The sequence below is a fragment of the Trichechus manatus genome, unplaced genomic scaffold, assembly GCF_000243295.1.
Source record: "Trichechus manatus latirostris isolate Lorelei unplaced genomic scaffold, TriManLat1.0 scaffold00009, whole genome shotgun sequence".
Taxonomy (NCBI): Eukaryota; Metazoa; Chordata; class Mammalia; order Sirenia; family Trichechidae; genus Trichechus; species Trichechus manatus.
In genome coordinates this window covers 17,599,854-17,625,038 of record NW_004443945.1, presented here as the reverse complement: position 1 = coordinate 17,625,038, position 25,185 = coordinate 17,599,854, and the positions used below count along the sequence as shown (strand labels likewise).

The 25,185-nt window shown below is 39.1% G+C and overlaps 1 protein-coding gene across 7 annotated transcripts in view; it reads right to left on the bottom strand.

Annotated features, from left to right (window-relative positions):
• ANKRD46 (ankyrin repeat domain 46) overlaps window positions 1-21,993 on the bottom strand; it is a 59,939-nt gene extending 37,946 nt beyond the window's left edge. For 3 of the 7 annotated variants that reach the window (XM_023726036.1, XM_023726034.1, XM_004370730.2), the window contains exons 1-2: window positions 21,875-21,993; window positions 478-580 (exon numbers count right to left, since the gene is read on the bottom strand). The gene's annotated coding sequence lies outside the window, so the exon portion shown is untranslated. The other 4 variants (XM_023726031.1, XM_023726035.1, XM_023726032.1 and 1 more) reach the window with 4 other exon arrangements.
• Between the last annotated feature and the right edge of the window lie 3,192 nt (window positions 21,994-25,185).

Below are 25,185 nucleotides of genomic sequence, written 5' to 3'. Positions count from 1 at the left end.
CAATAAAATAGTAAAGAATTCATTTTTGAGAGTAATTTCCTTATTTTCCCCTACAGTTTTCATTGGATTGGATCATAAACAGACAAACCTATCACAAACCTTTTTTTAAAATGAAAATGCCAAATATCAAGTGTTTTTCAAGAGGTAACGTGTTTTGATTAAATTCTGTAAGAAGAGATAATGAAAAACAATCTAGCTGGTGTTTTTGGTTCAAACACAGTAAGAATTCTTGTGGTTTGCAGACTGGGATTCTTCTGAATCTTGGCTCAGTAAAAAGACATGCCTTTCTTGTCTATTTCTTTTTCTTTTTTTTTAGTGAGAATAAGTGTAGTGTATTTTGAATTTCTTTGTGTCCTTGAGAAACTGCTAACTTTACCCCCAAATTTAATAAGCCCAAGGGAAACTGCCCTAAACCATGGCCACAGTTCATTCAATGTTTCATGTATTGCGAGGAAGTTCACAGTAGAAAATACTCACGTAAGCCGTAAGAAGATTAGATCTTTCTTTCAGTGATCACTCAGCAGTTTCTCTGAATTCTTTAGACGTTCAACAAAATATCCAGAAATGTGCAAGCAAGGATCTACAGTAAATAGAAAATTCAGTTATAACAAGGGTGTGGTGTGAAAAAGGGCTTGCTGTTCTATTAAATCAAACAGGATAGTGTGACCTGTAAATATTCTCCAGATAATCAACTTTTGAGGCTAGTAAAGTAACTGACATGAGTAATAAAGTAGTAAGAAGAGAACAGAAGGGGCTTAATAAGAAGCTGTTCTGTTGCCCACACACAAGAAAGCACAGGCAGAAAGATAAAAGAATCAAATCATGTGCCATCAGTAGAGAACAAACTGGGCTTGAAATTCATTCTAAGTCATTGTTTGGAATTCAGAATGCATATTTTCACTTTATAAATGGTGGCTAAATCCCATATTAACCCACAAAACCATTTTTAGAAATACAATACTATTAAAAAAAAAAAAAGGTAAAAACAGCCAATACTTACACAGTAAAATCTGCAAAAGCCAGAACCTGTATAAGGCAGAAACCTGCCAGAGAAGGAAAACTCAAATATTTTCCACTAAAATGAGCGACAGAAAAGTGGTCAGACTGCACTCCATCAAAGGCAGAAAACTTGCGAGACCCGGAAAAGCAAGGCAGTTCTATTGAGTTCCGGCTCTCACAGGTTTCACTGTATTTCAACCAAACAGAATACATTTAAGAAAAAAGTATTTCTAGTCATCTATCTTGAATGCTGGTACTTAAATCTCCTGAGGTTGTGCCTTCCTTTCTTTTCCGGCATGAAACAAAAACTGGCCCAAATCGACTTGCAGTCTTCTCCACACTCCTGACCCTCCTGCAGACCTGCAATGGGGCCCCACCTTCATGTTCTCACTGGGTCTACTCTTGTCCCACCTCTGTGCACTGAGAAAGAGCAGTACTCTGTCTTCCAGTGAACTCTTCTGAGGAATCACAGAAGTAGGGTCAAAGGGCAGGCAGTACAAACCACAAATAAAGCAATGTTATTAAAGAAGCATTTACTGTGTGCCAGAAATGTGCCAGGTACCATGCTAATGGTGGGATATAAAGTCTAAACACCAAATTGATGGGTCAGGTGGAAATTTATGTTAACCTTTTACTGGTCATCCATGCTCACTGTTGTCAAAATCTCTTTAAATAAATTTATATAAGGAAATAATTAATGGTATTTTATGAAACTTCATTTACAATATGTAAGTCAAGGGTCACATCATAAAAGTATCAGTGCTAGGTTGGAACTGATGGCCATGGCTGATGAACTATGTGTGAGAACAAGTCCTACAACAGAATTAAGAAGTATCATGATGAGCTACCCAAATAATAATACACAAAACATCGACTCTCCTAAATTGCTTCATAGTTTTCTACAGTTCCATAATAGCAATTTAGACACACTTCATATCACTGAACCACTTAATTCGATTTCCTTGAATAAATATTTTGAGTTGACCCAAAGCCTAGTACTATTCCTCTCTTGTCCTGACCACTGGAGCTGAGTCTTCATGAATAACGCCTCTCTCAGATGATTTGCCTTCAATTTTCAATGTTAAAATGGAGCAAGGGAGTGATTCTGAAGGTAGTAGGGTTTACATTACAAAAAGGACAAGTTTTCCTTTTCATTTGGAGACAGAATTATAGATTATATGTTACTCCCTAAAATAACCTTAATATTCCCTCAAATCCACAACAAAGACAATGCTGCTGCTATTTTTCTTTGATATGACAGGTCCCATAAGAAAATATACTTGATCAAAGTACAGATCTATTTATGTGATTTCATACATGATACAAATTCATTATACCTCATTACTAGAAATCTGCCAAGGAAACCTCCAAGATCCCAGTTAGACCCAAATCACTAGAAATCCATCAATAGCTTTCCCAAGAAGTTAAAGTAAATAGAAATCAGAAAGCATATTAACTATTTGTCAAAGGAATGAAGAGACCTAAAGATTTTTAACTAAACTTTTTATTTTGAAATAATTATAGATTCACATGCAATTGCAAGAAATAATACAGAGACAGCCTGTGTACCCTATTCCCAGTTCCCCCCAATGGCAACATCTTGTAAAACTACAGTATCAATACCAGGATGCTGACATGGTCAACATACAGAGCATTTCCATCACCACAAGGATTCCTCAGGTTGTCCTTTGATAGCCACGCCCACTTCCCTCTTGCCCCAACCCCTCCTTAATCCTGACCACCACTAATGTGTTTTCCATTTCCATAATTCTGTCATTTCAAGAATGTTATATAAATGGATTCATACAGTATGTAGTTGGTTTTTTTCACTCAGCGTAGTTCTCCGGACATTCATCACATTGTTGTGTATATCAATAATTTGTTCTCTTTTATTGCTGAGTAGTGTACTCCATGAGATGGATGTAACACAGCTGGTTTAACTATTCATTCACTGAAGGACATCTGGTTGTTTTCAGTTTTTGGCCATTATGAATAAAGCTGCTGTAAGCATTTGTGTACAGGTTTTTAAATGAATCTGTCTTCATTTCTCTGGGATAAATGTCCAGGAGTGTAATTGCTAGGTATAAATAGAGGTCTAAAGATTTTGACTAAAAGAGTCTCTTGGGTCCTAAGGTGCCCCAGGCAAAAAAGAAAGAATGTAAGGTGTGTCTGGTGTCATTTGTATGGGTATTTCAGGCAACAGGAGAGTGAGAAGTTATTACAGAAGACTTTGTAGGACCAAGTGTTTAGCAAGAGACAGGTGGATGCCCATTTACAAAAGGGAATATTTTATAAGAACCATTTCACAAGTAGAGTTAGAGGCATTAATGTGTGAGTGTGAACAGTGAACTAGGATCTTTCAAGATTCACAGAGGGTCAAGTGTGTTCCCCTGTGAATGGATCTGAAAACTAAGTATACTGAAGGCTGGTTTTAGCGGTGGGGGAAGGAGGAGGGACAGATGTAATATAGTCTGACTCTCCTGAGGGGGGCTACTCTTTGGAGTGGTCAGTACTCTAGAAAGGCAGTTCTTCTGTCAGAGACCTTTAAAAGAGTTAGGCTATTCCATCCTCAATGTACCTGGAAGTGGACTGTTTGGGTTCAAACCCCAACTCAACTACTTTACTAACTATATGACTTAAACAAGTTACTTAATCTCTCTGTGTTTAATTTTTTTCATCTCTTAAACAGAACCTACCTCTTAGGACTGTTATGAGAATAAACTAATCTATGTAAAGTGCATAAAACAAAGTCAAACACATATTACCAAAAACCAAAACCAAACCCACTGCCGTCAAGTTGATTCCAACTCATAGCAACCCTATAGGACAGAGTAGAAGCACCCCATTGGGTTTCCAAGGTTGTAATCTTTATGGAAGCAGACTGCCGTATCTCTTTCCTTCAGACTGGCTGATAGGTTTGAACAGCAGACCTTTTGGTTAGCAGCTGAACACTTCAACTGCTGAGCCACCAGGACTCCAGACACCTATTAACAACTCAAAACATATTAGTTATCACTCTCCCCAGGCTAGGCACAGCTCTGGGGAGACAAATGAGTCCTCTGCTGAAGCAAGTTTGTGGAGAACACTGATCCCCTGGTAAGCGTAGTTTCTAGCAACAGGGTGACCTCTAGTGGGGATTAAAGACTTCCAGGAAAGAACAAGAGAACAGGTTTCTGGCAAAGGACAAACCTGGTCAATAGTGCCAAGCATCAGAGAGCATCTGGTTGCCCATCAGGGCTCTGGTTCATAAGGAATGTGTCCACTGACTGGTGCACTGGCAGATTCTCTGGTGTTATTAAAAGCAGGACTCTGGGGGTCAGGTCTTAGAGGTCTGGGCAGCCTAGCATTTATAGCTCCTAACTCCATCCTCTGTGGCGCTGCCCTAGAGATTCTTCATGCGATGAGAAGTCCTTTGGAATAAGGCGGTCACCTGTATCTCAGCAATAACAGTTCCAAACACCAAACAGCACTTGTCTCAACCCAAATAACAAAACAACTTAAGGTGATTTTGGTGGAAGTTTGTGAGTTACTAAATTGATGTAAAGTTCTAATATTCTCTCTCCTTTTTTTTTAGTATCTCAACTTTGGATCCACAGTTTTATGCCAATCTATGAAACTTTAAGATAGTATTCTTGATTAAGGATAGACAGAATATGTTCTATTTTAATACATACTTATTATACCATAACTTTAAATTGGTCTTCCATATCCAGTATCACCAACCACACATAATGTATTGATTTTTCATTCTGAAAGGGTACAGGGAAAGGCAACAGTAAGTGGTTTAAATTCTTGGTTTAAATGGACTGACTACATTATGCCTACATAGCAACCCTGCTCAGAGGTCAAAGCACTAGACTTCAGCAAAATTCAAGGAAAAACAGGCTGGAGAGACATTTTATTAAATTTTATTGCCTACATTTTCTAATGTCAAAGATAAGTAATAAAGCTGAGAAAATGAGTGCTATACAATAAATGGAACTCAAGAATCTGGATTCTCTATATTTCACTTGGTATTCTTATCCTTTAAAAGGATACGCTTTTAAAAGGATGATTTGTTTGAAAATTTAAAATAACCTCAAGGAACCATAAAATAAGAACATCCAATGAAGTCATTAAATCCTAACTCCTAATACTTTAGAATTTCTATTCTTAAAACCTAAGTTCTGCACAGATCCACAGATACTGGGCAAGAAAGAAAACTATGTCTAAGAGAAATCTAGCTGCGAGCAAGTAAGAATTTTAACAATTTAAAATCCTTCCAAAAACACTGATAATGTATTTCTTCAGTCTGCTTATCTTCAGCAGCTATATTTCTCTGAAGGGTGGTGTCATGGATTGAATTGTGTCCCCCAAAAATATCTGTCAACTTGGCTAGGTCATGATTCCCAGTATTGTATGATTGTCTACCATTTTGTAGTCTGATGTAGTTTCTCTATGTGTTGTATATTCTATCACTATGATGTAGTAAGATGGATTAGTGGCAGTTATACTGATGAGGTCTACAAGATTAGATAGTCTCTTAAACCAATCTCTTTTGAGATTTAAAAGAGAGAAGAGAGACATGGGAACCTCATACTACCAAGAAAGCGTGCCGGGAGCAGAGCACATCCTTTGGACCTGAGGTTCCTGTGCAGAGAAGCTCCCAGACCAAGGGAAGACTGATGACACGGATCTTCCTCCAGAGCCAACAGAGAAAGTGTTCCGCTAGAACTGATGCCCAGAATTTGGACTTGTATCCTACTAGACTGTGAAAGAATAAATTTCTCTTTGTTAAAGCCGGTATTTCTGTTACAGCAGCACTAGATGACTAAGACAGGTGGTCTTAGTAATTTCTAGGGCTCAGAGAGGTTAATGAGTCTAAAGTTACACTGCTCTAAGTGTCAGAGCTGGCTTCACATTTAGTCCATAATATTTCCATTGTGCTGTGTGGCCTCTATACAGTTACCAAGACAATCAGGAAAAAATGGTTTATTCAAAGCTTTGCTGATCTTTCACAACTGTTTTCTAAAATTCCTGCCAGAACATGTCTCTAGGAGCCAAGAAGTGGGTCTCATTTGTCTGTAAATCCTAGCAGATTGTACAGTGCCCAGGTCACACTAACGTTTCATAAAGTTTAAACACTGGAGAAATCCAGTAATTCTTTGCTGAATGTATGCTCAGTTAACTGTCAGAGGATTTTAATGTTTTTTCTTAATATTAGTTTATTATAAAAATTTTTAGAAAATAGAAGTTACCTATAATCCTACCAACTAGAAATAACTATTATTAATATTTTGGTGCTATGGTCCTCTAGCTTTTTTTCCCTATGTGAATATGCATATTTCATTCATATTATACATGTTGATGTTAAGCTTTTTTCACTTACTATATTGTGAACGGCTCCTTGGGTGATGCAAATGGTTTGCACTCTACTACTAACCCAAAGGCTGATGGTTTGAACCAGCCAGCGGCACCATGGAAGAAAGGCCTGGTGATCGACTTCCATAAAGGTTTCAGTCAAGAAAACCCTATGGAGCAGTTCTACTCCATTAACACATGGGGTCACCATGAGTCGAAATTGACGGCAATGGTTTTGGGTTTTTTTATATTGTGAACATCTTTTCATGTCATGAATCTAAAACAATTTGTAATGGCTGCAGAGTATTCTATTGTATGCATATACCATAATTTTCTTATCGAATTCCTTATCACATTAAAAAAGAATCTATCCTGTATTTTTCCTATTGCTACACTGATTTAGCTGAGCAAATAATCCGAGAAGCTGGACTATATGAAGAAGAAAGGGCATCAGGATTGGAGGAGGACTCATTAACAACCTGCGATATGCAGATGACACAACCTTGCTTGCTGAAAGTGAAGAGGACTTGAAACACTTACTGATGAAGATCAAAGACCACAGCCTTCAGTATGGATCACATCTCAACAGAGAAAACAAGTCCTTACAACTGGACCAATAAGGAACATCATGATAAACAGGGAAAAGCTTGAGGTTGTCAAGGATTTCATTTCACTTGGATCCACAATCAACACCCACAGAAGCAGCAGTCAGGAAATCAAGACACATTGCATTGGGCAAACCCACTGCAAAAGACCTCCTTAAAGTGTTAAAAGCAAAGATGTCACCTTGAAGACTAAGGTGTGCCTGACCCAAGCCATGGTATTTTTAATCATATCACATGCATGCAAAAGTTGGACAATGAATAAGAAAGACTGAAGAATTGATGCTTTGAATTGTGGTGATGGTGAAGAATATTGAATATACGTACCATGGACTGCCAAAAGAATGAACAAATCTGTCTTGGAAGAAGTACAAACAGAATGCTTCTTAGAAGGGAGGATGGCAAGACTACATCTTACATACTTTGGACATGTTGTCAGGAGGGATCAGTCCCCTGGAGAAGGACATCATGCTTGGTAAAGTACAGGGTCAGTGAAAAAGAGGAAGACTCTCATTGAGATGGATTGACACAGTGGCTGCAACAATGGGCTCAAGTATAACAACGCTTGTGAGCATGGCGCAGGACCGGGCAGTGTTTCGTTCTGTGGTGCATAGGGTCGCTATGAGTCAGAACCAACTTGACGGCAACTAACACCACCACCACACCGATGGAAGTTCATTGACATTTTAAGCCAATCACAATGTGACCTAAGAAAATTTTAAAATAATCATCTTTTTGACCAAGATTTGACTATGATAATGGATTCTGAGACAATGTATTTATAAGATGTGGCACAGATGAGATTGACTGTGTAATGTATGGCTACGGAACCAGTCTCATTTCTTTACAGGTGAATAATTTTACTGGGAGAGCAATCTTGATGCAATGCTTTGCTCACTATAGAACTTCCAAGGTTCTGGTTTACAGTTTGTTAAACTAAGCTGGATATAAGACCTTGTTTACCTGTTTTTTTGGATGATATATTAGAAGGGCCTGGGAAGTATATTCTCACCATCATACAGTAAGGATTCTAATTTTAAGCTTTGAGGTATCTATTCTAAATGAAGACCAATTATTATGTGAATGTTCACTTTAAGTTCTTAAAAAAGGAAAGGGGTGGCTCCCTTTGTAAAACCACAGTAGTGAGAAAATAAGAGGAATTGAGAATATCATCCTTTCAGGATATTCCAGTACTATGAAAATCATTTGAGAAGGAAGTTTATAAATAGAAACTTCTGAATTTTACTTCCAAAGCTCAAAAATAATTGAGAAGTTCAAAAAGAGTAATTTTTACATAGCTCTGGATCTGCCATGAATGGACACATTTTTGCTTTATATCTAAGTTTGTGGTGAATTCATTTTAGTCTAATGTGGCTATGTCTAAACTTTAACTTTGTGATTTCTTCAATATCAAGTTACCAATTACTCCATAATGAAAACTTCATTAATGCTGTTAAGGTGAGATTAATTTGAAATGTGTGAATTACAGAATGATACTTGAAGAAAGGCCAATTTATTATGCTGAAGTTCATATAATAACTACAACTAGGCTAATCAGGTATGACTTGGTATAGGTTCTTAAGGAACTAAGCTTAATTAAAAAGGGAAAAAAGATTGATTTTTATGTCTTATTACTATGCAAACAAACGCCTTAGCAACATCTGAAGATACATAATAATATTTAATATGTATTAAATTATACTCCAGATACTGTTCTGTGTTTTACCGATAGCAACTGATTTAATACTCATAAAAACCCTATGGCAAGTACTATCATTAACCTCATTTTACAAATGAAAAACAGTCAATAAGTTTGTTTTCGTAAGTTTTTTTTATATATAATTAATTAGTTTAACAAACCTTTTCATCATATAGATTATATAAAGGGAAACATTAGTCCAGCCCATATATCTGAATTAACGCCTTGCAGTCATCTCAGTGACCTTTTTAAACTGCAAGAAAATAACAAATACCTGGAAATGTTTCCTGCTTTCCAGGAAACATCAGTCTGCACACAAATTCTGAATTAACTCCTTTTTTAAATGTGCTTTTCAACTTTTTTATTATAGTGATATACATACAACAAAACATAACATTTCATCAAATTCTACATGTACACTTCAGCGACACTGAATTAACTTGTTGCAATCATATTATACAAAGTAAACTTTTTAAAGTATGGGGAAACAGCAATGAAATATCTGGAAATGTTTTCTACTTTATAGGAAATGACTAAATTCCTGGACTTAATATTCTCAAGTATTTCTTACTGGTTGAGATAGCTAGAAAACACTTCCTTAAATTTTTCTTTCTCTATCAGGAAATCAGAAGTCATGAAATAAGGATTTCTGATGTTTCCCATAATACTTATGTAACACTTATATTACTTAACTACGATTTGTTTGCATTTTAAAATTTTAGTTACAGTTCAACTTTTAGAAAAGATATTGGCTTAAAGTAAATTAATATTTCACAAAGGGACTACTGGTTATCCTAGATTTTAAAAAAATTCTAATTAACGTTCAGTATTTTCCAAAATTTATACTGTGTAATTTTACCATGCTTAGCAAGAGACTTCCTCCCATAGGAAGTTTCCAGTTATTTTATAATTATATAATAAAGCTATTAATTAATCACTGGGTAGTCAGTCTAAAAAGTCATTAATGTGCATGTATTACTTTTATAATAAAGTTATTTGATTTAAAAAAATCAGTTCTACAGCAGCACTTTAGTTGTACGGCTTAATGGTGCCACCTTGTGGCCTACCTGGGTTTCAAGTTCAACTTTAGCATCTAGTACGGGTATCAAGGAGCCCTGGTGGTGTGATGGTTAAGAGATGGGCTGCTAACCAAAAGGTCAAGAGTTCGAATCCACCAGCTGCTCCTTGGAAACCCTATGGGACAGTTCTACTCTGTCCTACTGGGTCACTATGAGTTGGAACCGACTTGATGGCACGTAGTAACAACAGCAAGTATAAAGCAAGAGGAATTCTTCTGAAGTTTGCTTCATTTCACAGTTATTCGTCATCATAATTCTCACAAATTGTTAATTTGTGAAAATTCAGAGTTGGAATGAATTTCCATTTTCCTTTTCCAATTTTCTTTAAGCTTACTAATAAGCAAATTAATAGCATACATAGGGTTCTGGGCCTACTCAGAAATCTAAACCTCATCAAACCCACCTTTGTTGCTGTTATTAGGTGCCGTCAAGTCAATTTTCAACTCATAGTGACCTCATGTTACAGAGTAGAACCATCACATAGGGTTTTCTAGGCTGTAATCTTTACGGGAGCAGACTCTCAGGTCTTTCTCCCCCAGAGCTGCTGGGTGGGTTTGAACGGTCGGCCTTTCAGTTAGCAGCCGAGTGCTTAACCACTACGCCACCAGGGCTCCAAACCCACCCTGGCAGCCTTCATTTATATAAGATTAAAGTGCTACTTAAATGGTATAATTTTTTCATTTTGTCAGTATTATTTCAAAATACAGACACTACAGTTTTTGTAAAATATTCCTATTCTCTAAATAGTCTACACAATTTAAACCAGACTTTCCCTCAAACAGTTTGAAGGTGTAAGATTAAATGCAATCTTGGGAGAAATCTACTTCCACGACATTTTTAGAGCTGGAAGGGCCATCCAGGATCATCTAATTGAATTTCCTTATTTCATACAAAAGAATATTGAGGAGCAGAAAAGCTGTAACTTTACATGTTAGGGTAAGACGGTGCTTCTTACTACCCCTCGCCCCCAACCTGAGGTTCTAGCCCTATCTGTGAATCATGGTAGAAATGTAAGGTACATCATTTTCAACATAATAGTTTATTTTTTCATAATTCTATTATAATCTGCCCTCTTCCACACTCTAAATTATGTGACAGACAGATGCCAGTATGTACTGCAATCCTTCATGCAAAACATCCATTCTCATGACATAGGGTGGACAAGGCTATACAACTGCAGGAGAAAACGTAGAGTTCTTTGAGGAGTGGTTTGACTGCACACGACACTATGCAAACCACTCTAGCCTAGAGCCACCATGATGTTTACATTTATGGCCCAGGTATGTACTTAAAACTCAGGAACTCCACAGATACCCTTATTGGACCCACATCCTACTCCATTCACTCCAACCTCTTCTAGGAGGGACCCTGATAAATAAGGATAGGTAATGAAAAAAGACTGGAGAGAGGGCTAAGCCAACCTAGCCAAAGGGACTCAAAAAATGGCATGTTTAAAATATAGACACAAAAGGACTGGGAAATGGTAGAATGACTTACCCTACAGGGGTAATGATAAAATTTAGGGATCAGACCTTTGGTAAGAATGGAGCAGAGAATCATATATAAGAGAGTTGCGGAGCAGCTGAGGTTTTAAAGGGAGCCTTTGGTTCCTTTCTTGCTGTCCCTCTTTTGGACTAGGATTAAGTTATTTTGAGGAGGCATCTTTTGATACCCAGAGAAAAGAAAGTAGAGAGTAATCTGCTGTTTTTTTCCCCAGGTTTTTAAATCCAGTTTATCGTGATAAAAATAAGAATTACAGGCAAGTTGTGTGTTCTGGCTGGAGCCTTCCTTATGCTGCCACTTAGGAATCTTAAGATCTGGAGCAAGAGGTTGGAAATGCCAATATTCTAAAGCAGAGCTGAGCTGGCAGTCCTGATAGCTTCTTTAGTAGAATAATAATTCCGAGGGGAAGGGCAATGAATTACACCAGTTCTCTTTCTGATTGAGACCTGGCCCATACACAACCTCTCCTATTAAAACGCAGATCCCTGAGTTGGCTCAGTTTATTTTATATCTGTGTAGTCAGAGAGTTCTGTGGAATCTTTCAGAAATAGGAATGGGGACTGCAAATCCCTACGTCTGTTTCCCATGTAACTCTTTTTTCAGAGATTGCCCAGAGACCTACCAGGCCATTGTGACCAATATGGGATAGAGTGGTCAGTGACTAAGGGCCTCAAGTTTTTTTTTTTTAAATTATGGTAAGTATATTGTAACAAAATATTTGCCATTTCAACATTTTTTACACGTACATTCAGTGACATTAATCATATTCATCTTGTTCTTCCATCACCACTATCTGTTTCCAAATTTTTCCATCACCCTTAACAGAAGCTCAGTGGCCCCTAAGCAATGAGTCTCTTTCTCCCCCTCCCCTCCCCCGCCCTGGTAACCACTAATAAATAAACCTAGGTTTCTATACACTTGTCCATTGTAGACATTTCATCTAAGTGAGATCATACAATATCTGTCCTTTTGTGACTGACTGATTTCACTCAGCATGATGTTTCTAAGATTCATTCATGCTGCAGCATGTATCAGGACTTCATTTCTCTTTATGGCCTGGTTGCGAGTTTTAATAGCTAGACGACTCTTCCAGATCTGCTGTTTTTCAGGAAATGCCTTCTCAATAAACCGATACATTTTTTTAACACTGTCAATTAAAATTGCTTCCTAGTTTTAGTAAATACGAACCTTATTTTCCTTACTTTGGAGCTCTCAAAAACTATTTAATATTTTGTCATTCTGCTTAATGATAAATCCTAAGGAGACTGGGAACAATATGGTAAATATTTTCATTCAAGTTTTTTTTCTGTATGACCTATAGATAGGGGCGTAACATACTATAAAACTGTTAAGCTTTCTTTTTGAAAAGTTTAAACAACTGCTACTTTGAATTTTTGTCCATGTACTCAAGAGAATCACACTCTTAAAGAAAATTATGACAGGAAAATTGTTCTTTAAATGCTATCAAAAGATAATGACTTCCATGTAGAACAAAACTCAAATTCCTAAAAAAGGCCAAGCTTATTGGACCAATAGAAACCAGAGGAACCTCTAAGACTATCACCGTAAGAGACCCTTTGAACTTGGAACTGAAGCCACTCCAGAGGTCACCTTTCATCCAAACAATAGACTGGCTTATAAAATACTGTGCACCCTTAAATAATCAACTATATGAGACCAAAGAGTCAACATTTACCCTATGGCAAAGATGAAAAGGTAAGGAGGGTCAGGGAAGCAGAAATAGAACAAACAGAATGGAAATAATGAGAATGCTGACACACTGTAAAAAATGTAAACAATGTCAGGGAACAATCTGTGTAAAAATTGTTAAATGAGAACTTAACTTAATGTGTAAACTTTCACCTAAAAGACAATAAAATATTATTTTAAAAAATAGTAATAATGACTTCCTAGTCTTCAAACAAAGGAGCCCTGGAGGTGCAATACTTAAGTGATTGGCTGCTACCCAAAAGATGGGCAGTTTGAACCCACCACTGGCTCTGTGAAAGAAAACATCTAGTGATCTGCTCCTATAAAGATTACAGCCCAGGAAACCCTACGGGGAAGTTCTACTCTGTCATATAGGGTTGCTATGAATCAGAATTAATTCAGGGGCACACAACAACAAGTCCTCAAATAACAGATGGAAGAATAAGTTTCTTGTATTTAAATAAATGAAACAGATTATGCTCTCAGAATTCAAACTTTGGATTTAGGAAAATAACTTATGATATGAAATGTTTAGCATCTTAAACTGTGGAGAGGTATAAAAACAGACATAAAAACAAATTAAAGGTAAATTTTTAAGTTCAAGGTAACCTTTAATTTACCACTGATATTTTAGCATGTCCTCCCCAGTGATACTAATCCAAATAAATATAAAACATTTTTATCCAAATATACTATTTTTTCATACCACTTCCCTCCTACTGTCCCAGACCTAAGTTTAGTTTTTAATTATATTTTATTGGAGGGTTTCATGTGTATAACTTAGTACTTAAAAAAAAAAAACATTAATCCAAGAGTTCCTCATACTTCTCAGAGTCAAAGACCTTTATCTCACTTCACTTCAATAGCCCTCACTTGGACTTTGTCTATTTGGAACTTAGTTCCACTATTCAGATCTTAACCCGCAGCTTGCCTTCTGACAACTACCTCCTTCAGGATCTTCCACCTTTTCCACTCCCTCACACTTCTTGAAATGGCTCTCATTCACATCTTTCAACCTCTCCTTTAGTCCTATTTTAGCTTCACTTGTCTCTCTATTCTCTTTAGCCAGCTCTGTTTCCTCCTAAGGCTTAAGGCAAATCACTCCCACTTTCACCAGGGGAAAATGCCTTCTCTATCCAGGGGACAAAGGAGCCCCTGGTGGTGCAATGGTTAAGCGCTTGGCTGCTAACCAGAAGGTTGGCTGCTTGACTCACCTAGTGGCTCCATGGGAGAAAGGCCCGGTGACCTGCTCCTGTAAAGCTAACAGCCTAGAAAACCCTATGGGGCAGTTCTACTTTGTCACATGGGATCGCTATGAGTCGAAATCAACTTCACAGCACCCAACAACAACATCCAGGGTACCAGGACTTACAGAAGCAAGGACAATGAGCACGAGGATAAGGCCAGAGGAGAGGGCTTGAGAGGACTCATAACTGCAGGAAAAAAAAAAATCAGCATAACAGTCAACAGGCAAAAAGCCAAAAGTTGGGGAAAGGACAGAGAAGCTAGATTTAAATGAAGCAGCAGTGTCATCTGAGTGCTGGAAAAAACTGACTGATATTAGGACTAAAAAATGCCACCAAAGTTAAAATGCCTCGATAAACTGTTTCAACAATGTCACACTCTGGAATTTTTTTTTTTAATTAAACATTATTAAATCATAATGTAAAAAGAGAAAATATATTTTCTACACACAATTCAATTCTCTATATAACCGTTAGTTTAAAAAGTAAAATACAACAGAGTATCTCATCTCATTAAGGCCCAGTGTTGAAAATCTGTTGCCATGCAGTCGATTCCGACTCATAGCAACTCAAAAGAACAGAGCAGAACTGCCCGACAGGGTTTCCAAGGAGCGGCTGGTGGATTTGAACTGCCGATCCTTTGGTCAGCAGCTGAGCTCTCAACCACTGTGCCACGAGGGCTCTAATGTGGAAAAGGTAGCTTAGTAAACCATTTGTGTTCCTGCATTTGTTTCTGACTAGTTTCATATCATCCCTAAATAACAAAAAATGTGCACGTGTCTTTTAACTGCATTCTGAAATTTATTAAAAGTATTGATTATTGGACAGCTTATTGAAAACATATAAATCTGTATTTGATTTCTTTGGTATATGTATGTTTATCGCCACATGACCAGAGTGGAGGACAAGAAAATTACATTTTTTGGTAAAAATGTGCATAGATCTACTCTTTACATAAGTTCATATCAAATTGTACTGAACATGTTTTGGTTTTACTATTTTTTTTCCTCTAATAATGTACTGGCAAATCAGAAGTTAAATTTAGTTTCTAAACACTGGCTGACCAAAGAAGAATTGATGCATTTGAATTATGGTGTTGGCAATGAATACTCAACGTACCGTGGACTGTCAGAAGAATGAACAAGTCTGTCTTGGAAGAAGTACAGCCAGAATGCTCCTTAGAAGCGAAGATGGTGAGACTTCGTCTCACTTTCTTTAGACATATTATAAGGAGGGACAAGTCCCTGGAGAAGGACATCATGCTTGGTAGAGGGTCAGCAAAAAAGAGGAAGACCCTCAATGAGGTGGAGTGACATAGTGGCTGCAACAATGGGCTCAAACATGGCAACGACTATGAGAACTGCACAAGACCGGGCAACACTTCATTCTGTTGTACGCAGGGCTGCTGAGTTGGAACCAACTCGACTGCACCTAACACCACCACCAACCAAACCCTGGCTTGGAAGAAGTGCTAACAACCCTAGTGAACAAACAGAAGCTGACTAACATTCAGAAAAGAACAAGCATCTATTTAATTTGGAAATTAGCTTGTTCCTTTAAATATCACTGATTTTATCTTTAAAGTTTAAGTCAGTTAATCATTTTTATGTCCGTTTATTGGTCTGGAGATAAGGATATCATTACAAAGATACAGCCATAAATTAATGCCTAATAATATTGAAATATGATTTTAAATAGGTAAATATTACTGTTAGAAGTATTTTATAAACACAACAATAGAATCCTTTATGGAATGCCTACACACAATTCAATCCTCTATTTTTCTTATAAGTCTTTGGTAGTGGTACTGATGTGACAAATTCAATTATTATAATGACAGTCTCAAAAGTTCTTTCATTTTAAAGGATGAATAACAAAAGAAAGTCAACACGGAGTCGACTAAAAAATTCTGCATCATAAGAGATGCATTAGCTCTACATGGAGAAAATCATACCAATGAAAATTATTTAAGATAAGAGATAGAAAAAAATCCAGAAAAACACTGTGCTCTCAGAAATATATAAAAAATTAAGAATTCAAAGTGAGGAAAAATATAGTATTAGAGGCAGATTGGGAAAAGAAAAGACTAAGTTAAATAAAAACATAACCAATTTAAAATCCTAATTGTAAGCAGCAAGGAGCAGAACAGTATTACAGAGAATAAATCAGCGGATCAAAGGGCCTAACTTAAGAAGCTATGCAGAAGAAAAAAGTTAAAAAGGATGTGTGAGATGATAGTTATGAAAACTAGAGAATAGATGAAACCCATGAAAAATACCCACAGAATAAAACAAGAACAAAACAAAACGCAAAAACTTAAGAAAACATTTTCTTCAGTAGGAAAAAAAATATATTTCAATATGTAGACCAATAAACTCATCACATCATGTTGCAGGTAACATTAATGGATAAAAATAAAAGTAGATATAACCCTAAGCTTTAAAATATTTTACTTAAACATTTTAAATCTTTACAATGGAAAATGTACACGACAGGACTACATAAAGAGCTAATATCCATAGTCAAGATTGTGTAAATCTGATATATATACCTTGATAATTTTGTAGATTTGGGCATTAGTTTGCTGAGGGCAGAAACAAGAACCAAAACTCATGTCTTCAGATAAAAACTGCACTCTCTTTTGTACATTTACTATCTTACAATACCATACTGCCTTATTTAACCTATATGTTACTTGCAATGACTTATTAATTTTAAGATTTTATAAGTAACAATAGACAAGTAATAATTTTATTTTGTTCCTTATGAATTAATTCTTCTAATAAAAATGACGTATACCATAATTGTCAGTTCTTACTACTACTGAGATGTTGTTGCTGTTAGGTGCTGTCAAGTTAGTTCTGACTCATAGCGACCCTGTGCACAACAGAATGAAACACTGTCTGGTCCTGTGCCATCCTCACAATCATTGTTATGCTTGAGTCGATTGTTGCAGCTACTGTGTGAATCCATCTCGTTGAAGGTCTTCCTCTTTTTTGCTGACCCTCTACTTAACCAAGCATGATGTCCTTCCTTTAGGGACTGGTCCCTCCTGATAACATGTCCAAAGTACACGAGACAAAGTCTTGCCATCCTCGCTTCTAAGGAACACTCTGGTGGTACTTCTTCCACGATAGATTGGTTTGTTATTCTGGCAGTCCATGGTATATTCAATATTCTTCGCCAACACTGTAATTCAAATGCATCAATTCTTCAGTCCTCCTTATTCATTGTTCAGCTTTCTCATGCATATGAGGCAACTGAAAATGCCATCGCTTGGGTCAGCCGCACCGCACCGTAGTCCGCAAAGTCACATCTTTGCTTTTGAACACTTTAAAGAGGTATTTTCCAGCAGATTTGCCCAATGCAATACGTCCATTTGATTTCTTGACTGCTGCATCCATGGGCACTGATTGTGGATCCAAGTTAAATGAAATCCTTAATGTCAACCTTTTCTCCATTTATCACGTTACTTATTGATCCAGTTGTGAGGATTTTTGTTTTATGTTGAGGTGTAATCCATACTGAAGACTGTAGTCTTTGATCTTCATCAGTAAGTGCTTCAAGTCCTCTTCACTTTCAGCAAGCAAGGCTGTGTCAGCCTGCATATCACAGGTTGTTAATGAGTCTTCCTCCAATCCTGATGCCCCACTCTTCTTCATACAGTCCAACTTCTTGGATTATCTGCTCAGCATAGAGACTGAATAACTATGGTGAAAGGCTACAACCCTGACACACACCTTTCCTGTTTTTAAACCATGCAGTATCCCCTTGCTCTGTCTGAACGACTGCCTCTTTAAGTGTTATTGAATTCCTATTCTTCACAATGTTATCCATAATTTGCTATGATCCACACAGTCAAATGCCTTTGTATAGTCAATAAAACACAGGTAAATATCTTTCTGGTATTCTCTGCTTTCAGCCAAGATCCATCTGACATTAGCAATGACATCCCTCTTCCATGCTGTCCTCTTCTGAATCCAGCTTGAATTTCTGGCAGTTACCTGTCAATGTACTGCTGCAACCATTTTTTAATTATATTCTGCAACATTTTACTTGAGTGTGATATTAATGATACTGTTCAATAATTTCAGCATTCAGTTGGATCACCTTTCTTCGGAATGGACATGTACATGGATCTCTTCCAGTCAGTTGGCCAGCCAGCTGTCTTCCATATTTCTTGGCATAGATGAGTGAGCACTTCCAGCACTGCATCCATTTGCTAAAACATCTCAATGGGTATTCCATCAATTCCTGGAGGCTTGTTTTTCACCAATGCCTTCAGTGCGGCAAGGACTTCTTCCTTCAAAACCATCAATTCTTGATCATATGCTATCTCCTGAAATGGCTGAACACAGACCAATTCTTTTTGGTACAGTAACTCTGTGTATTCCTTCTGTCTTTTTTTTTGATGTTTCCTGCATTGTTCAATATCTTGCCCATAGAATCCTTCAGTGTTGCAACTTGAGGCTTGAATTTTTTCTCTAGTTCCTTCAGCTTGAGAAATCCTGTGATCTTCCCTTTTGGTTTTCTAACTCCAGGTCTTTTCACATTTCATTATAACACTTTGCCTTCTCGAGATGCCCAATGAAATCTTCAGTTTTACTGAGATGGCAAACTTAAATCCTCGTCTCAATTTGTGCATGATGTGTACGTGCGTTGTTTTCAAATGCACAGCTTATAACATTTCTAAGTTAATTTTTTAACCCAGGGTAAAGAACAAAGATGTGACAAAAGAACGTGCTCCACCCAGGCATTTGTATGGGTCCTGAAATGTATTATGTAAAAACGGATAAGCAATAATGTATATTGGTTTTGAGAGTTAATGATTTCTACCAGCCACTGATCTGATAAAAGAATCCAAGTCCAGTTGCTAAATAGCTGAAGGTAGAAATAAATTTACAGCTACCATTCTCTAAAGCGTTGTCCATACTTGCAGTCTCTAATTCCTCTCCTCCTATTTTCTCTTGAAACCACATTAATCAGGTTTTCTCCCCCACTGCTCTCCTGAAAAAGTTCCTGGGTGGTGCACAAGATCTGCACTGGACTACTAACCTAAAAGTTGGAGGTTCAAACCAACCCAGTGGCACCACGCAAGAAAGGCCTGGCGATCTGCTTCCATAAAGATTATAGCTAAGAACACCCTGTGAAGCAGTTCTACTCTATAACACATAGGGTCACTGTGAGTCGGGGGCTGCCTCGAAGGCAACGAGTTTTTACTCTCCTGAAAGAGCTCTTGCAACGTTACCAGTATGACCTCTGGGTTGCTAAATCCATGGTCATTTCACAGCCCTCATCTTACTTGTCAAGTTAGCAGGTGAAACAGTTGTGATCACTTCCTCCTTGAAACTCTCTTCACTGGGCTTGCAGCACTCCACACTCATCTTTTTCCTTTTACCTTCAAAAAGGCTTCTTCCCCTTAGTCTCCTTGGGTGGAACTTCTTAATCTCCCTAATCTCTGAACATGCAAAGCCCCAGGGTTCCATCTTCATTTCTCAGCTAGATCTCATCCAGTCTCATGACTTTAAAGTATGATCTATTTGCCAATGACTCCAAACTTCTATTTCCAGTCCGAGCCTTTGAACTCCAGCCTCCCATAACCTCACTTGAACAGGCACCTCAAGGTAACATGTTTAAAATCCAACTCTTGATTCCTGCTCCACCTCTCTCCCTATCTCTCTCCACCCTCAGTCTTCCCTGTATCAGTAAACGGCAACTCCATCAAAATGTACCTAGAATATGACTGCTTCTTACTACATCTATTGTTACTACCTGGTCAAAGTCACCAACAGCTCTCACTTGGATTGCTGCACCAACCTCCTATTGGCCTCCCTGCTTCCACCCTTGTCCCCTACAGTCAATTCTCAACACAACAGCCAGAATAATCCTTTAAGAACGTTAAGTTGGATCACATCACTCCTCTGCTCAAAACTCTCTAACGACCTCTCTCCTGATTCAGAGTAAAAGCCAAAGTCTTGGCCAGGACCCATTACCTCTTTGACCTCATTCCTCCTTCCCTCACTCTGCTCAGACTCACTGGCCTCCCTGCTGGTCCTCCAACAAGACTGATGGGCTTCTACCTCAGCTTCTGCACTTGCCTTTCTCTCTGCCTGGTATGCTCTTCCCCTATTTGGCTGCCTGGCTGTCCTACACTCCTTCAGGGTTTGCTCAAGAGTCTTTTCCATGACAACTTTCCTTATTTTAAAACTGCATCCACTTCTTCTCTACTGCTCTCTCTTCCTTCCCTGCTTTATTTTTCTTCTTAGCGATTGTTACCACATGACCAACTATATTTTACTTTAACTTACTTTCAAAGAATTACTTTGTTTACTGTCCCCACCCCCACTCTCCTCCAGTGGAATGTTATTTCCAGGAGAACAAGAATTTTGTTTTGTTCACTCTTATATTCCTAGTGCTTAGAACAGTGCCTGACCACAGAAGGCGCTCAATATATACATCTAGTATATGAATGCAGAATATGCAGCCTTAAATCCTGATGAGGCGAAGAGATTCTGAACACTGGCTAACCTAACATCTTTCTACAATAGGAAATACTACTTCTGTTCTGACAGTGATAGGAACTGAAAATTCTTCAATATGTTCCATAGTAACTAAATGTGCTCTAAACAACATATCAAAGATCTCTTCATTCCTCAGTACTTCACAGTCTCTCTCCAATGCCTTTTTTACATTCTGTAAAATATTAACTTACTGTCATCAAAAAATCTTTCATTTCCCTTCAGCAATGCTGTCATAATATTACAAAGGCAAAGTGAAGTCAGTAAAAACGGTACCGAAATACAAATGAAGAAAAGTATTGAAGCTCATTAACAACCAAATAAACTCATCTCTATTTCAAATTTTATTCTAGCAGGGAGGGGCCTGGAGCCCTGGTGGCAGTGGTTAAGAGCTCGGCTGCTAACAAAAAAGTTGGCAGTTTGAATCCACCAGGTGCTCCTTGGAAACTCTGTGGGGCAGTTCTACTCTGTACTATAGGGTTGCCAGGAGCCGGAATCGACTCGACGGCAACGGGTTTGGTTTTCTGACGACAGCTATTTGTTGCTGCGTGTGCCGACTTATAGCGACTCTACAGGACAGAGGAGAGCACTGTGCTGGAATATATGAAGACAAAACAGTCTGCTTCTTAGCACTGTCTGTTAATTATGAGTGCAAGTGTGGGCTGATCCGAGCCCCACCTGAAAGGTGTAAAAATTCTTCTAACACGGATCATTCTGGACAGTTCACTCACATCTCAGCTGCTTGTTTACGCCTTGACTGCGGTTCCTTATAATCTGCCCTGTACTGTCGGAGCTAAACCTGCCACAGCACACAGTTCACGGGGCCTAACAAGGAGACATCCAGTAAGGAGCTTCTCCTTGACCTCACGATTAACCGTGAGGGCGCCCGACCCGACCCAGGTCTCCCCGGCGCGGCCGGCAAATCCAGGCTGGCACCCTCTACGAACAACCACAGTTTTTACCCTCAAACGCAAGCAAAAACCCGTGCAGGCCTTTCCCGGATCTACGAGCAGCACAGCCCCGCGAGAAGGCCACTTCGGGCACCGCCCGGATGGTGCAGGGAACCCTAATGCCGTCGCCCCTCAGGCCCCGGGCCAGGGCTTTCCGGTCCTTCAGGGCCAGCAGCGGAGATGTCAGTGGCTTCTGCCCGGGGGCCGCCCGCGGGCCTCAGCCCAGGTACCTTCAACTCGCCCAAGAAGCGGCGGCAGCAGCTGCAGGAACGGAATCTTCCCAGTGGCGACCGCGGCAGGCGGAAGGGAGGAGCGGGCCACCGCGACCTGCGGAGCCCCGACTGGGCCAGAGCGGCCTCGCGCTGCAGCGCTCGGCGCGCCCCCTGGCGTCAGGCAGCCCGCACGGCGGCTCGCTCTGTTCTGGGTCTAAGACTGGGGCTGAGCCGACTCTGAATTGCAAGATTGTGGGAACTGAAGAGTGGGAAAGTACTAAAGCAGTGGCTTCGGGAGAGGAGAAGGACCTGGAGGAGGTTTCTCACGTCGGAATCGGAGAGTGTTTTTTACTTTTCACGTCCATTTCTAAAAATACATCTCACCCCTCAGCTAAATGAAGGCTTCAAAGGCAAGTCCAGTTTTATTAAGTGCTATAGGGTCGCTAGGAGCCCTGTAGGCACAGTGGTTAAGAATCCGGCTGCTAACCAAAAGGTTGGCAGTTCGAATCCACCAGCTGCTCCTTGGAAGCCCTATGGTTTCTGCTATGAGTGGGAATCAGATTCCATGGCAACAGGTTTGGTTTGGGTTGTTGTTAGATGCCTTCCAGTGGATTTTGACTCATAGTGACCTCATGTGACAGAATAGAACTGCCCCATAGGGTTTTCTAAGCTGTAATCTTTATGGGAGCAGATTGCCAGATGTTTATCCCATGGAGCCACTAAGTGCGTTTGAGCTCCAACCTTTTGATTAAGCAGTGGAGCACTTAACCATCTGTGCCACCAAAATCCAAAAACCAAAAACCGTTGCTGTCGAGTTAATTCAGACTCATGGCGACCTTATAGACAGAGTAAAACTCCATAGGGTTTCCAAGTCATAAGGACCCTTATGACTGCATTGGGCTCACCTGGATAATCCAGGATAATCTCCACATCTCAAGACCCTTAATTTAATTACACCTGCAAACTCCCTTTTACCATGTAAATTAACATATTCATAGGTTCTAAAGATTAGGGCATGAACATTTTTGAGGACAGTGCTATTGGCAGCGTATAGAGGCCAGAGATCTGCTGAACATCCTACAATGTGCAGGACAGCCCCTCACCACAAAGAATGATCTGGCCCAAAATGTCAATAGTTCTGTGGCTGAGAAGCCCTAGGCTAGAGTGTTGACAGCAGAAATGGATATTGTGATAAGTGAACATATTTGAGATGTATTTTGTAAGCAGAGTCATCAAGATTTGGTAATAGGTTGGATGTAGGGAGTAAGAGACAGTTCAGGTTTGGCTTAGGTTTCTGACTTGATCACATTACTGGATGATGGTGGTTTGCTGGAGTAGAAGTGACTGGAAGAGCAGATTTAGGCAGGAGGATGCAAAGTTCGGTTTGGGGCACATTAGGTCAAGCACTCAGAGGGCAGGTGGCCTACAGATAAACAGCTGGGAGTTGACATTTGAAGCCACAAAGTGGATGGATTTTCCCGGGGAAACTATTTTGAGAAGAGTTGTTGTTAGGTGCTGTTGAGTTGATTTTCAATTCAGTAGAATTGCTCTGCAGGGTATTCTAGGCTGTAAGCTTTATGGGAGAAGATCGCCAGGTCTTTCTCCCACAGAGCCACTGGGCAGGTTCCAACCACCAATCTTTTGGTTAGCAGCTGAGTGCTTAACCATTCCACCGCCAGGGCGCCTTTGTGCGAAGAGCATCCAGGACGGTTCTAGGGGAGCTCAGGATTTAAAGAACAGGCAGGGTTTCACTTCTACTTATAAATCTTCTCACTATATTGCTAACAGATGATTTTCTTCTTTGAACATACTTGTCGTTATGGATTAAATTGTGTCCCCACAAAAGATATATTAAAGTCCTAACCCTTGGTACCTGTGAACATGACATTGTTTGGAAATAGGGTCTTTGAAGATGTTATCAGTTAACACAAGGTCCTACTGGATTAGGGTGAGTTCTAATTCAGTCTGAGTGGTGTCCTTATAAAGGATGAGAAGAGACAGAGAGAGACACACAGAGGGAAGACGGCTATGTAAGTATGGAGTTATACTGCAGCTGCAAGCCAGCGAACGTCTGGGGCTACCAGAAGTTGAAGAGAAAAGAAAAGATCTTTCCCTACAGCCTTCAGAGAGAACATGGCCCTGTTGTTGTTAGGTGCCATCGAGCCAGTTCTGACTTATAGTGATCCTATGTACAATAGAACAAAACACTGCCTGGTCCTGCGTCATCCTCACAATCGTTGTTATGCTTGAGCCTGTTGTTGCAGCCACTGTGTCAATCCATCTCATCAAAGGTCTTTCTCTTTTTCACTCACCCTCTACCAAGCGTAATGTCCTTCTCCAGGGACTGGTTCCTTCTGATAACATGTCCAAAGTACGTGAGACGAAGTCTCGCCATCCTCGCTTCTAAGGAGCATTCTGGCTGTACTTCTTCCAAGACAAATTTATTCGTTCTTCTGGCAGTCCATGGCATATCCAATATTCTTTGCCAACATCATAATTCAAAGGCATCAATTCTTCTTTGGTCTTCTTTATTCATTGTCCAGCTTTCGCATGCATACGAAGCGATTGAAAATACTACGGCTTGGGTCAGGAGCACCTTAGTCCTCAAAGTCACATCTTTGCTTATGAACACTTTGAAGAGGTCTTTTGCAGCAGATTTGCCCAGTGCAATGTGTCTTTTGATTTCTTGACTGCTACTTCCATGGGCGTTGATTGTGGATTCAAGTAAAATGAAATCCTTGACAACTTCAATCTTTTCTCCATTTATTGTAATGTTACTTATTGGTCCAGTTTTGAGGATTTTTGTTTTCTTTATATTGAGGTGCAATCCATATAGAAGGCTGTAGTCTTTGATCATTATCAGTAAGTGCTTCAAGTCCTCTTCGCTTTCAGCAAACAAGGTTGTGTCATCTGCATATCACAGGTTGTTAATGATTCTTCCTGCAATCCTGGTGCAGCGTTCTTCTTCATATAGTCCAGCTTCTTGGATGCTCAGCATACAGATTGAATAAATATGGTGAAAGGATACAACCCTGACACACACCTTTCCTGACTTTAAACCACACAGTATCCCCTTGTTCTGTTTGAACAACTGCCTCTTGTTCTATGTACAGGCTCCACATGAGCACAATTAAGTGTTCTGGAATTCCCATTTTTCACAGTGTTACCATAATTTGTTATGATCCACATAATCGAATGCCTTTGCATAGTCAATAAAACATAAACATCTTTCTGGTATTCTCTGCTTTCAGCCAACATCTATCTGACATCAGCAATGATATCCCTCATTCTACTTCCTCTTCTGAATCTGGCTTGAACTTCTGGCTGTT